The 11,827-nt window shown below is 43.7% G+C and overlaps 2 non-coding genes across 2 annotated transcripts; both read right to left on the bottom strand.

Moving 5' to 3' along the window:
* Positions 1 to 7,793: 7,793 nt before the first annotated feature.
* Positions 7,794 to 7,900, bottom strand: LOC120252397. Its single transcript, XR_005533930.1, has one exon. It is a non-coding gene; the product is annotated as a small nucleolar RNA R71 (small nucleolar RNA).
* A 3,248-nt stretch (positions 7,901 to 11,148) lies between these two features.
* Positions 11,149 to 11,256, bottom strand: LOC120252268. Its single transcript, XR_005533812.1, has one exon. It is a non-coding gene; the product is annotated as a small nucleolar RNA R71 (small nucleolar RNA).
* Between the last annotated feature and the right edge of the window lie 571 nt (positions 11,257 to 11,827).

Below are 11,827 nucleotides of genomic sequence, written 5' to 3'. Positions count from 1 at the left end.
ACACACGTGAACCAAACAAATTTGATGAACCTTTGCTAGGTGGTCCTAAGCCCGATAATTCACTCTCTACCTTCAAGAGACTTTGTTCATCATGCTTTCAAGCTATGGGTAATTGGGCAACCTTAATCTATGAACCCCCATGATGTAAGATAAGGTACGTCAAGCTTAGTGACGTAAAACAAGCGCTTCTTTGGAGGCAACCCAAGTGTTTACTATTTTCTTAGTTTGTAGTCTAGTGTTTGCACGAATAAAGTGTTGAGTATTGGTGTCTTGATTTTTAAATGCTTTTGCTGTGTTTTATTGTGGGTTTTTAATGTTATCGTGTGCTTTTATATGGATTTGGTGAAGTTTTGGCCGCTTGAGCTAGTTTCTCATGTTTTTCATTGCTATAGTTTGCATAATAGGGCAGGCTCTGAGTGTGTAAACATGTTTACGAATTTTCTGCAAAGCCTAAATGATTTTTAAGGCATCCAGACAAAACGCACGGGATTTGTACTGAGTGTGTAAACATGTTCCCGTGGATTTGTACTGTGAGCTCATCCAGAGAAGACACAAGGGCGTGGACGCGCCCCTGTGAGCGACCTCGTAACTTTCCCACGCCCGTGGGTAATTTCCGCATGGGCATGTGACAAGGTCCCCTTGCGTATATCCCGCAAGTGCACGGGTTTGTCGAAGTAATAATCTCGGGTGAGCGGGTATCGAATCCACAGGGAGTAGGGAATAAAAATACTTAATTCGATTCTTAGCTATGTAAAAGATCAATGATAATGAGTGTGACAATGATTCAATTCTTAACAGTAAAAGCAACAAGTAAGAGAGCAAAAGTAAAGAAGGGGGGTAAGGCAATCGATAAAGATGGGGTACCCGGATAATGCTCCACCTAGGATAATTGTTTCAAGTGCAAGAACCCTCTATTATGCTTCCTAATCAATGCAATGGTGAGTCATGGAAATCCTTAATTACATAGTCCCAAATCTAAGGTCAACTATGCCTAACTCTATAGATGTCCCGGAGGAGAAATCGAACAATCTCAACACCTCGCACTCGTATAGAGTTGCAATGAGCTCTAGGGATTCCAAGTGATAAATCTCTTCCTAATTATAGACCTAACCCTTTGGTCCAGGTGGAAGGTCCCTAACCATAATTGAGCCCTAGATACTAAGATCACCTCAACGCTTCACTCTATTATGGCCGCAAAGAACTCGAGGAATGGAGATAGAATCTATCACGCCGAAGCGAAAAGGGGATGCTCCTGTACCTCTCGACTCACCCTCTCAACCCTCTCCAACCTAGCTTTGTCTAACGCTCGTGGTGTGTCACTCACTCACAAGGTTACCAACAAGAACTCTCAACCCTAGTGTCACTCTATGGGAAATGTTCATACAATCAAGCATTCAAGGTTGGAGCTCACAATAAACATCAATTTATTGAAAGGATAATAAAGAGATTCAAAGAAAACAAATACATCCTAGGGTTCATAATACCCGAGTACCCACTAGGGGTTTAGCTCTCCATGGAGCTAAGTACAATCAAAGAAAAAGAATGTAAAAGCAATGAATCCATAAAGAAACCCCCTCGATAGTTGTGTCAATGGTCTTGTGGAAAGTCCTCTACTCGTCTTCCAAGGATTCCCTCGTCCGGTATAGGATACGCCTCGAAGGAAGCTCCCCTACCAACCTTTTTCTTAAGGATTAACGATGTCAGAGCCATAGAACCTTTCCAAAACCTTGGCCAATACCCCTCGAAACCCTAGCCGAAGCCCTCTCTCAAATTGGGGAAAAGATGGAGAAAAGAACACCAAAATCGGGGCTAAATCGGCTTTAAATAGGGCTGGAATCGAGCGACTACACGGGCGTGGATGCTCCACGTGCCCGTGCGGAATTTTGACATGGGCGTGGATAATTTCCACACGCCCGTGTGGATTCTCTGTTTCTCTGGTTTCTCAGCCGGCTGTGAGCAGTGCTGCTACAGTATATGCTACAGTGTTGTTACACTGTTCTGCTACAGTCCACCCTGAATAGCTTCCCAATTCCATACTTTCATCGGAGTAACGCAACGGGCACACGTTCACATCGTGGATCACTTGCTTCTTCAATGATGTACACGTTGGTGCAGCTCTTATTCTTGTGTGCATAAGTCAGAATGCTCGAATGTGACTGCCTTTGTGCCCCTCCAAATGGATGTGCCCACTCAAATAAGACGAGGTTGGCACACACTCTAGCATCTCACACCTGACCTATGTCTTCGCTTTTGAACCTTAGTAAGATTTCCTCCAAAATTGGTGCATTATGATCCACATTGGCCTATTTTGTATATACTCGGCCTCACAACCCTACCTGCATAAAAGTAACATAAAAACACACATATTACTGTAAAAACCCGAGAAAAGTAATGCTCAACATAAGGAATAAACGTTTCGCATTCGTATCGCACAAGCACTTATCAGCATGCATTTTCTCGCAGAGACTTCGCAACTTATACTGAGAGCACACAGGAGCGTGGACTCGTCCCTGTGGGTGAACATGTGAAAAACGCACGGGCATGGGTAATTTCCGCACGGCCGTGCAAAATTTTTGTGCTGGCGTACGAAACACTTAGCGATTTTTCTCGCTTGGACAGAGAACCCACAGGGGTGTGGGTATTTTTCTACACGCCCGTGTGGTTGCATTCAAAGAGATTAAGTAATATCCCGAGAGCTCAGAGGGGCACGCATCTGCCTTGTTGCTCTCCCCTGGGGAGGTACATGGGCGTGGGTAATTTTTGTGCGCCCGTCCGGATGTACAAAATGACAAGAGGCGCGAGTTCCTTTTAAAGGATCATTGTTCCTCTTCATTCTAACATTCTCCATTCATCTGAGAGCACTCTCACATCATTTCCCAACCTCACATTGCCGATTTGGAAGGAATTTTACTTGGATTTCAAACCGATTCAAGGTTTTTAATCTCAACTCGTCGGTAAGCCCTATCTTTTGTTTTCTTCACTAATTCTTAATTTTAATCGATGAAACTAGTTAATAATTTTTTCTTTCTACAATTAGAATGATTATGCATGTTAGAACAAAGTTAGAAGCTAGTTAATGGTGTATATTTTTATTTTTGAGGCGCAACCATGCGTTTTTCCCGCCCCATGGATCCACACGGGTGTGCGGAAATTCCACACGACCATGTGGTTTTCTACAGCATTACTTAATTAACTAGTTTGATCGATTTTCTTGCAAATTTTGTAGATTATGGCACCTCGGTCAAAGAAACAAGCAATGAAATGGCCGCATGAGTCATCCTCCGAGGCCAAGAGCATGAGAGTCCCTATCCCCGAGCATAAGGCTCATTTTGAGCGTCTATCGAGACTTCGGTTCTAACAGGCTCATTTAAAGCAGGGAGATAGTTTATAGATGAGGTCGAGGATCTCGTTTCTATGGGTGGATGGAAGTAATTATTGTTGATTAGGGAGGTAGCCATTCGTGAGCTTACACTTGAGGTCTTATCGTCATTCGAGTTCGATAGATCTTATGCGAGATTCGACAGCCTTAACACGTTCAGTTTAGAGCATTTGGACATTACCATAGCATGAGCATCACTCAGTTTTCAATTCGGCTTGCCTTGTATGAGGAGGCATTTACAGACACCAAGGAGTATTCCTAGTTATCGACAGATTACCCTAGAGCGTTGACCCCGCAGAGGGCTTACCGAGCGTTGTGTGGTTAGGGCCAATATAAGTCAGGGGTGTCCAAGTGTCACGCACTTAGAGTCCTCACTGATGTAGCGTGCGGCACTTGATCACTTGATCCTAGATCAAGTCAGCCTTCTCCAATGACTTGGCAAAAATACGAACTTTGGAGGCTTGAAATGATGAGAACCTCAAGAAACCTTGTGAGGAAAAAGATCTCTTGAATTATAACTTGGAAAACTTGCTGATTACAAATGAAGACCCCTTGGCTATTTATAGGCCAAGGTTGCCCTAATGGACGGCCGAGATCTATTTGCTCAAATGGCCCATAATATCCTTCTAGAGTATTCTATATTACTCTATACAAATCCAAGAAATATCTAGGTTTCTCCCTCCTTCCTAGAAACTTCCCTTTTCTAGGATGATGGAGAAGACTCTAGATTACTATACATACAAAGACAACTCTTCATATTTTTAGACTTATCTAGAAGACTCTACTAAGTTCATGTTTTCTCATGAACCTTCTAGAAGACTCTTAAGTTTACATGATATTATTCATCAAAATACTTAGAAAATCTTCTAAATTAGGAAGAGAACCTCTCTTCCCTCTCGGTCATGACACAATGTCATGCTTCTTGGCGCTCCATACCGGCTCCCATCGTGCCAGGCCGTGATACAAGGCCATGTGCCTTTCCTGGCCTGCATACCGATATTTACACACCATTCTGAGCAAGTCAGTGAATAGCCGTGGTGATAGCACTGCCGTTCTGAGCCAGCAAGAGCTTATGTACTTGTTCTTGATAGGGTAGCGCATACCGATTCATCTAGGGCACATCATCATAGAAAACATTCGACATCAGGGAAAGTATGCCAAATTGGGAGCGATCTTCTTAGGCTCCTACATTACAAGACTAGTTTTGGGCATGGGTCTCTTCGATGTCATTTGCGGGGCCAAGAAGATGAGTACACCTATGCCCCTTAGCCTAGAGATGATGAGATTGATGGGTATGGTTCGCAAGGTTCAGACGGGAGTTTATGCTTTGGTGCTATCAGCCAGAGATAGCTGAGGAAGATGGTGATGATCCCGAGGCTTCTTAGCCTACTCCCGAGCCTCAGCCAGCACTGATGAAGACCGAGGTACCTCTGGTGCCAGAGGACCCACCCCTAGTATGCATGTCTTCACCATCTCGAGCCCATGATCACTTTGAGAGGCTTGAGAGTGCTGTGGGGGTGATACGGACAAAGGTTGCTGACGTCCGAGTAGAGATTGCTGAGATTCGGGCTGCACATGCCACATAGTATACAGAGTTCATGGCACATTTTGACATGTTACAGTAGATTTTAGAGTGTGACATCACCTCATCATTTGTCTTGCGGACGAGGACTCATCAGGCCCCTCCAGCATCACCATCACCATCTTCACCAGTACTCTTTGATCTAGCACCCGCAACAGCAGAGGAGCCAGAGCGCGACACCGATACTTGATTTAATTTCTTTTGTCTTATTACTTTTTGAATTCCATTTTGGACATGTATTTTCATAAAGGACATTCCTTCTAAGTTTATTTTCATTTTGTTGTCTCGAGTTGTATTCATTGCTTTATCTTTTATATACTCGAGTTATTGTTTTTGTTTTATTGAGCTTCACTGAACCCCCTCGTGTATGAGTGGAGATGGTCTTGTCAACATGGGAATTAAGAACTTGTCATGGACACGGCCATTGCATTTTGGCACTTGGCCATGTGAGCTTCACAACCCGTTGGAACATTACTCCCAAGGATTTAGCTCCATCAAATGCAACATTAGGCGTCAGGGGAGTATTATTTTGATTTCTTCTCCCACATTTGTTCTTGATTGATATCCATTATGTGTGAGCTTGCATGTGTACGTTGGGGACAATGTACATCTTAAGTGTGGGGTGGGGGTGGGAGGAGTTTCATAGTGCACACATGTCCATTACTGAAGAAACAAAGTGATCGATGATGTAAATATGAGCCTGGTTGCATTACCTCGATGAAAGCAAGGATTCGGGAGTATTTCGGACCAGTACTGTGGTAGGGTACTGTAGGAAAAATGTAGCAAAATATTGCAGTAGCACTGTTCACAGCCGTCTGGGAAAACAGGAAAACAGAGAATCCACACGGGCATATGGAAATTCTGCACGCCCCTGTGCAAAATCCATAGGGGCGCCCAAACGGGCGTGTGGATTCCCGATTCCAGCCCTTTAAAAGCCGATTTCAACTCCAATTTCAGCATTCTTTTCTCCATCTTTTTCCCAACTTGAGAGAGTGCGGTGGCTAGGGTTAAATAGCTGTTGGCTAGGGCTTTGGAGAGGTTCTACAGCTCCAACATCGCGTGCCATTTGGAAGAAGGTTAGTGGGAGAGCTTTCGTCGGCACCGATCCAGCGAGGTGTATCCTAGGCCGGACAAAGGGACCCTTGCGACGAGTAGAGGACTCTCTACAAGACCATCGCTATGTCTAACGAGGGGGTTTCCTATGGATGCTTTGTTTTTATATTTGATTTCATTGATTGTATCTAGCTCCATGGAGAGCTAAGCCCATATTGGGTACTTGGGTATTTGTGAACCCTAGGATTTTTTCGTTCCATTGAATTCCTTTATTATGCTTTCAATTAATCGATGTTTTTGTGAGTTCCAATCTTGGAGACTTGATTGTATGAATACTCCCCTAGAGTGACACTAGGGTTGAGAGTTCTTGTTCGTAACTCTTGTGAGTGAGTGACACACCATGAGAGTTAGACAAAGCTAGATTGGAGAGGGTTGAGAGGGTAATCTATCCCTCCTGTGTGATCTATCCTGCCTCTACGTTCTAAGAGTTCTTTGCGGCCATAGTAGAGTGAATGGGCTAAGGGAAGACCTTCCGCTGGGGTTTAGTTGCGAGTGCAACGTAGTGAAGCGTTGAAGTGATTTTAGCACCTAGGGCTTAATTGTCGTTAGGGATCTTCCACCTGGACCAAAGGGGTAGATCTATACACAGGAATAGGGTTTATCACTTGGAGTCCCTAGAGCTCATTGCAATTCTATGCGAGTGCTAGGTTGAGAGGTTATTTAATCTCTCCTCCAGGACATGTATAAAGTTATGCATGGTTGACCTTAATTTGGGATCTTATAATTAAGGATTTCCACCACTCATAGTTGCATCAATTAGGAAGTATAATAGAGGGTTCTTGCACTTGAAATAATTGTCCTAGGCGGATCAATATTCAAGTACCCCATCTTTATCGATTTCCTTACCTTCTTCTTTACTTGTGCTCTCTATCTTGTTTCTTTTATTTTCGTTATTTCATATTTTGTCACACATCACTATTTATCTTCTACCGTAATTAAGAAACAACTTAATTGTTCTTATTCCCTACTCTTTGTGGATACGATACCCACTAATCTGGGCTTATTACTTCGACACCCGTGCACTTGCCGTTTACACGCTTATACGGATGTGTCAAGTTTTTTGCGCCGTTGCCGGGGAGTAGGCTTTTAAAGATACTTTGCACTTTGTTTTCTTAGCTATTCATTCATTCTATTTCATATCTTCTTTTCTATCATCGTTCTAATTTTGTTTTCTTTCTTTTGGTGCAGCTCCAAGTTATGATCCGAGGGAACCCTTCGATATTGATTAAAGGAGATCCCGAGCATGAATTTACACTTAGAAGAAAAGATAAAGAACCTGTGCAAGAACAGTCTAATCTAGCTGATTTGGAAGTAGAAGAATATAAAAGCATTACAAAACAGAATGAGCAGCAGCGGACATTATCCGATTATACCAGACATTCAGTATTGCGGACACAATCGAGCATTGTGCGTCTCCCGATTACAACTCAAAACTTCGAGCTGAAGGCGGCATTCATCCATATGTTGCAGCAATCCGCACAGTTCAATGGTTTGGCCGATGAGGATCTAAACAGTCATATAGAGAACTTTCTTGAGGTGTGTGATATGCTGAAGATAAATGGGGTAATGGATGATGACATAAAGTTGAGAGCCTTCCCATTTTCGTTGAAAGGGAGAGTGAAGTAGTGGCTACACTCATTACCTTGAGCATCAATTACCACATGGGAGGAGATGGTAGAAGCTTTTCTTGGCTGATATTTCCCTCCAGGAAAATCCGCAAAGCTTAAGAGTGATATCTTATCCTTTGTATAGTTGGAATTGGAGTCTCTATTTGAGACGTGGGAAAGGTTTAAGGAGCTCCTGAGAAAGTGCCCGCAACACAGATTCCCGGAGTGGATGATTGTTCAGACCTTTTACAATGGTTTAAATCCGAGTACAAGGCAACTCTTGGATGCGGCAGTAGGAGGTACCTTGCCCATCTATTAATTGAAGAAATGGGGTTAAACAGCTACCAATGTAATGCTAGGGAGAAGAAAAAGGTGGCCGGTCTCCATGAGATAGATGCGGGGACTTCGTTGGCGGCTCAAGTGGAATCATTGAGTAAGAAGTTAGATATTCTAACTTCGAATAGAGTGGCGGCCGTGATTACTTGCACCGGTTGTCATGGAGGACATGCTCCCTCCGATTGGCCGATATCTATTGATGATGCATCTTTGGTTGAGAACGTCAATTTTGTGGGTAATGGCATGAGAAATTAAGGAAACCCATATAGCAATACCTACAATCTGGGTTGGAAGAGTCATCCCAATTTCTCCTGGGGCAACCAAGGTCCACAAAAGGCCATAGAGCCACCGAGTTTCGAACAACAACAGCAAGCCCCAAACATGGAGAACCGAGTTTCAGGTTTGGAGACCCAAATGAACGATTTGGAGAATGCCTTAACTAGGTTTGTATAATTATCTAATACAAGGTTCCAATCAGTTGAGGCTACACTTCACAACCACACCGCCTCTTTGCATAATCTTGAAAATCAAGTAGGGCAAATTGCAAAGTCCTTATCTGAAAGGCCACAAGGAAGCTTGCCGAGTGATAAGTGCTTATGCGATATTAATGCGAAGCGTTCATTCCTTATGTTGAGCATTACTTTCCTCAGATTTCTATATTAATATGTGTGTTTTTATGTTACTTTTACGCAGGTAGGGTTGTGAGGCCGAGTATGAAGGAAATGGGCCAATGTGGATCATAATGCACCTATTTTGGAGGAGATCTTGTTAAGGTTCAAACGCGAAGACATAGGTCAAGTGTGAGATGCTAGAGTGTGTGTCAATCTCCTCGCATTCGAGTGAGCACATCTATTTGGAGGGGCACAAAGGCAGTCACGCTCGAGCATTCCGACTTATGCATATAAGAACAAGAGCCCCGCCAACATGCACATCATTGAAGAAGCAAGTGATTCATGACGTGAACGTGTGCCCGTTTTCGTTACCCCGATGAAAGTATGGAATTGGGAAGTTAATCAGGTCGAAGGCAGTATCAGAGCATTGCAGCGACACTGTAGCAATTACTGTAGCGATACTGTTCACAGCCGGCCGAGAAATCAGAGAAACAGAGAATCCACACGGGCGTGTGGAAAGTATCCACGCCCGTGTGGAAATCCCGCACGGGCACTTGTATTGTCCACGCCCGTGTAGTTGCCCAATTCCAGCCCTATTTAAAGCCGATTCAGCCCCAATTTTGGTATTCTTTTCTCCATCTTTTCCCCAACTTGTGAGAGAGCTTCGGCTAGGGTTTCGAGGGGTATTGGCCAAGGTTTTGGAGAGGTTCTACGGCTCCGACATCGTGATTCCATTAGGAAAAAGGTTGGTAGGAGAGCTTCCATCGAGCCGTATCCTATACCGGACGAAGGAATCCTTGGATGACGAGTAGAGGACTTTCCACAAGACCATCGACACGACCATCGAGGGGGTTTCTTTATGGATTCATTGCTTTTACATTCGATTTCTTTTATTGTACTAAGCTCCATGGAGAGCTAAACCCCTAGTGGGTACTTGGATGATTGTGAACCCTAGGATATATTCGTTTCATTGAACTTCTTTATTAAGCTTTCAATAAATTGATGTTTATTGTGAGTTCCAACCTTCAATGCTTTATTGTATGAACATTTCCCCTAGAGTGACACTAGGGTTGAGAGTTCTTATTGTTAACCTTATGAGTGAGTGACACACTACTAGCGTTAGACAAAGCTAGGTTAGAGAGGGTTGAGAGGGTGAGTCGAGTGGTACAGGAGCGTCCCAACGTGATAGACTCTACCTCCGTTCCTCGAGTTCTTTGCGGCCATAATTTAGTGAATGGTCTAAGGGATGAACCTCCGCTGGGGCCTAGTTGCGCGTGCAATTGAGTGAAGCGTTGAGAGGATCTTAGTATCTAGGGCTTAATTGTGGCTAGGGACCTTCCACCTAGACCAAAGGGGTAGGTCTATATTTAGGAAGAGATTTATCACTTGAAATCCCTAGAGCTTATTGCAACTCTATGCGAGTGTGAGGTGTTGAGATTGTTCGATTTCTCCTCCAAGACATGTATAGAGTTAGGCATAGTTGACCTTAGATTTGGGACTATGTATGTAAGGATTTCCATGACTCACCATTGCATTGATTAGGAAGCATAATAGAGAGTTCTTCCACTTGAAGCGATCATCCTAGGTGATGCATTATCCGAGTACCCCATTCTTTATCGATTGCCTTACCCTCTTCTTACTTTTTGCTCTTTTGACTTTTTGTTTTTTTATTGTTGAGAATTAAATCAATTTCACACTTATCACTATTGATATTCCACATAGCTAAGAATCAAATTAAGTATTTTTCACTCCCCTACTCCCTGTGGATTCGACCCGCTCACCCGGGATTATTACTCGACAAGCCCGTGCACTTACGGGATATAAGCAAGGGACCTTGTCAAGTTTTTGGCGCCGTTGACGGGGAGCTAGGCTTTTTAGAGATACTTTTGCACTTTGTTTTCTTAGCTATTTCACCCCACATTCTATTCCATATCTTCTTATTCTATCATTTTTCTGATTTTCTTTTTCTTTTTCTTTGAGTACGACTCCAGGGTTATGACCCGAGGGAATCCATCAATATTGATTGAATGAGACCACGAGCTTGAGCGTACACTTCGAAGGAAAGGGAAAGAACATCAGCAAGAAACGACCTAATCCAGAGTGATTCGGAGTAGAAGGATCGACAACATAGCGAGCAGAATGAGCAACAACGGACACTATCCGATTATGCGGACCTTTCGGGTGTTGGGGACACAATCGAGTATTGTGCGTCCCCTAATTACAGCTCAGAATTTTGAGCTAAAGCCGGCATTCATCCATATCTGCAGCGATCCGCATAATTCAACGGTTTTAGCGATGAGGATCCAAACAGGTCACATAGAGAGCTTCCTCGAGGTGTTCGACATGCTGAAGATCAATGGTGTGACGGATGATGCCATCAAATTGAGAGCCTTCCCATTTTCCTTAAAGGGGAAAGCAAAGCAGTGGCTACACTTATTGCCTAGGGCATCAATCACTACATGGGAGGAGATGGTAGAAGCTTTTCTAGCATGTTATTTCCCTCCCGTAAAAATCGAGCCCAAGCTTAGGAATGAGATCTCATCCTTTATGCAATTGGAATTGGAGTCTCTATTTGAGACATGGGAACAGTTCAAGGAACTCCTGCGCAGAGTGTCCGCAACACGGATTTGGAGTGGATGATTGTTCAAACCTTCTACAATGGGTTGAATGCAGGTACAAGACAACTCTTGGATGCTGCGGTAGGAGGTACCTTAGGTAGCAAGACCCAAGAGGCTCGTCAATTGATTGAGGAAATGGGGTCAAATAGCTACCATAGGAACGCGAGGAGAAGAAAAAGGTGGCCGGGTCTCCATGAAATTGATGCGGTAACTTCATTGGCGGCCCAAGTGGAGATTTTTGAGTAAGAAGCTAGATCTTATAGCTTCGAATAGAGTTGCGGCCGTAACCAATTGCACCGGTTATGGTGGAGGACATGCTCCATCCAATTGCCCAATCGTCATTAGTGATGTTTCTTCAGTTGAGAATGTCGTCTTTGTAGGTAATGGAATGAGATCTCAAGGGAATCCATACAGCAACACTTACTATTCAGGTTGGAAGAATCATCCCAACTTTTCATGGAGTAATAAAGGACCACAGTAAGACCATGGGGCCATCGGGGTTCCAACAACAACAACAAGCCCCTCAAGTGGAAAGCAATTTCGGCTTGGAAACTCGAATGACGGATTTGGAGAAGCACTTG

Source organism: Dioscorea cayenensis, chromosome 20 (assembly GCF_009730915.1).
Source record: "Dioscorea cayenensis subsp. rotundata cultivar TDr96_F1 chromosome 20, TDr96_F1_v2_PseudoChromosome.rev07_lg8_w22 25.fasta, whole genome shotgun sequence".
Taxonomy (NCBI): Eukaryota; Viridiplantae; Streptophyta; class Magnoliopsida; order Dioscoreales; family Dioscoreaceae; genus Dioscorea; species Dioscorea cayenensis.
Note: the sequence above shows the minus strand (reverse complement) of the source record. Positions and strands in the feature narration are given on the sequence as shown.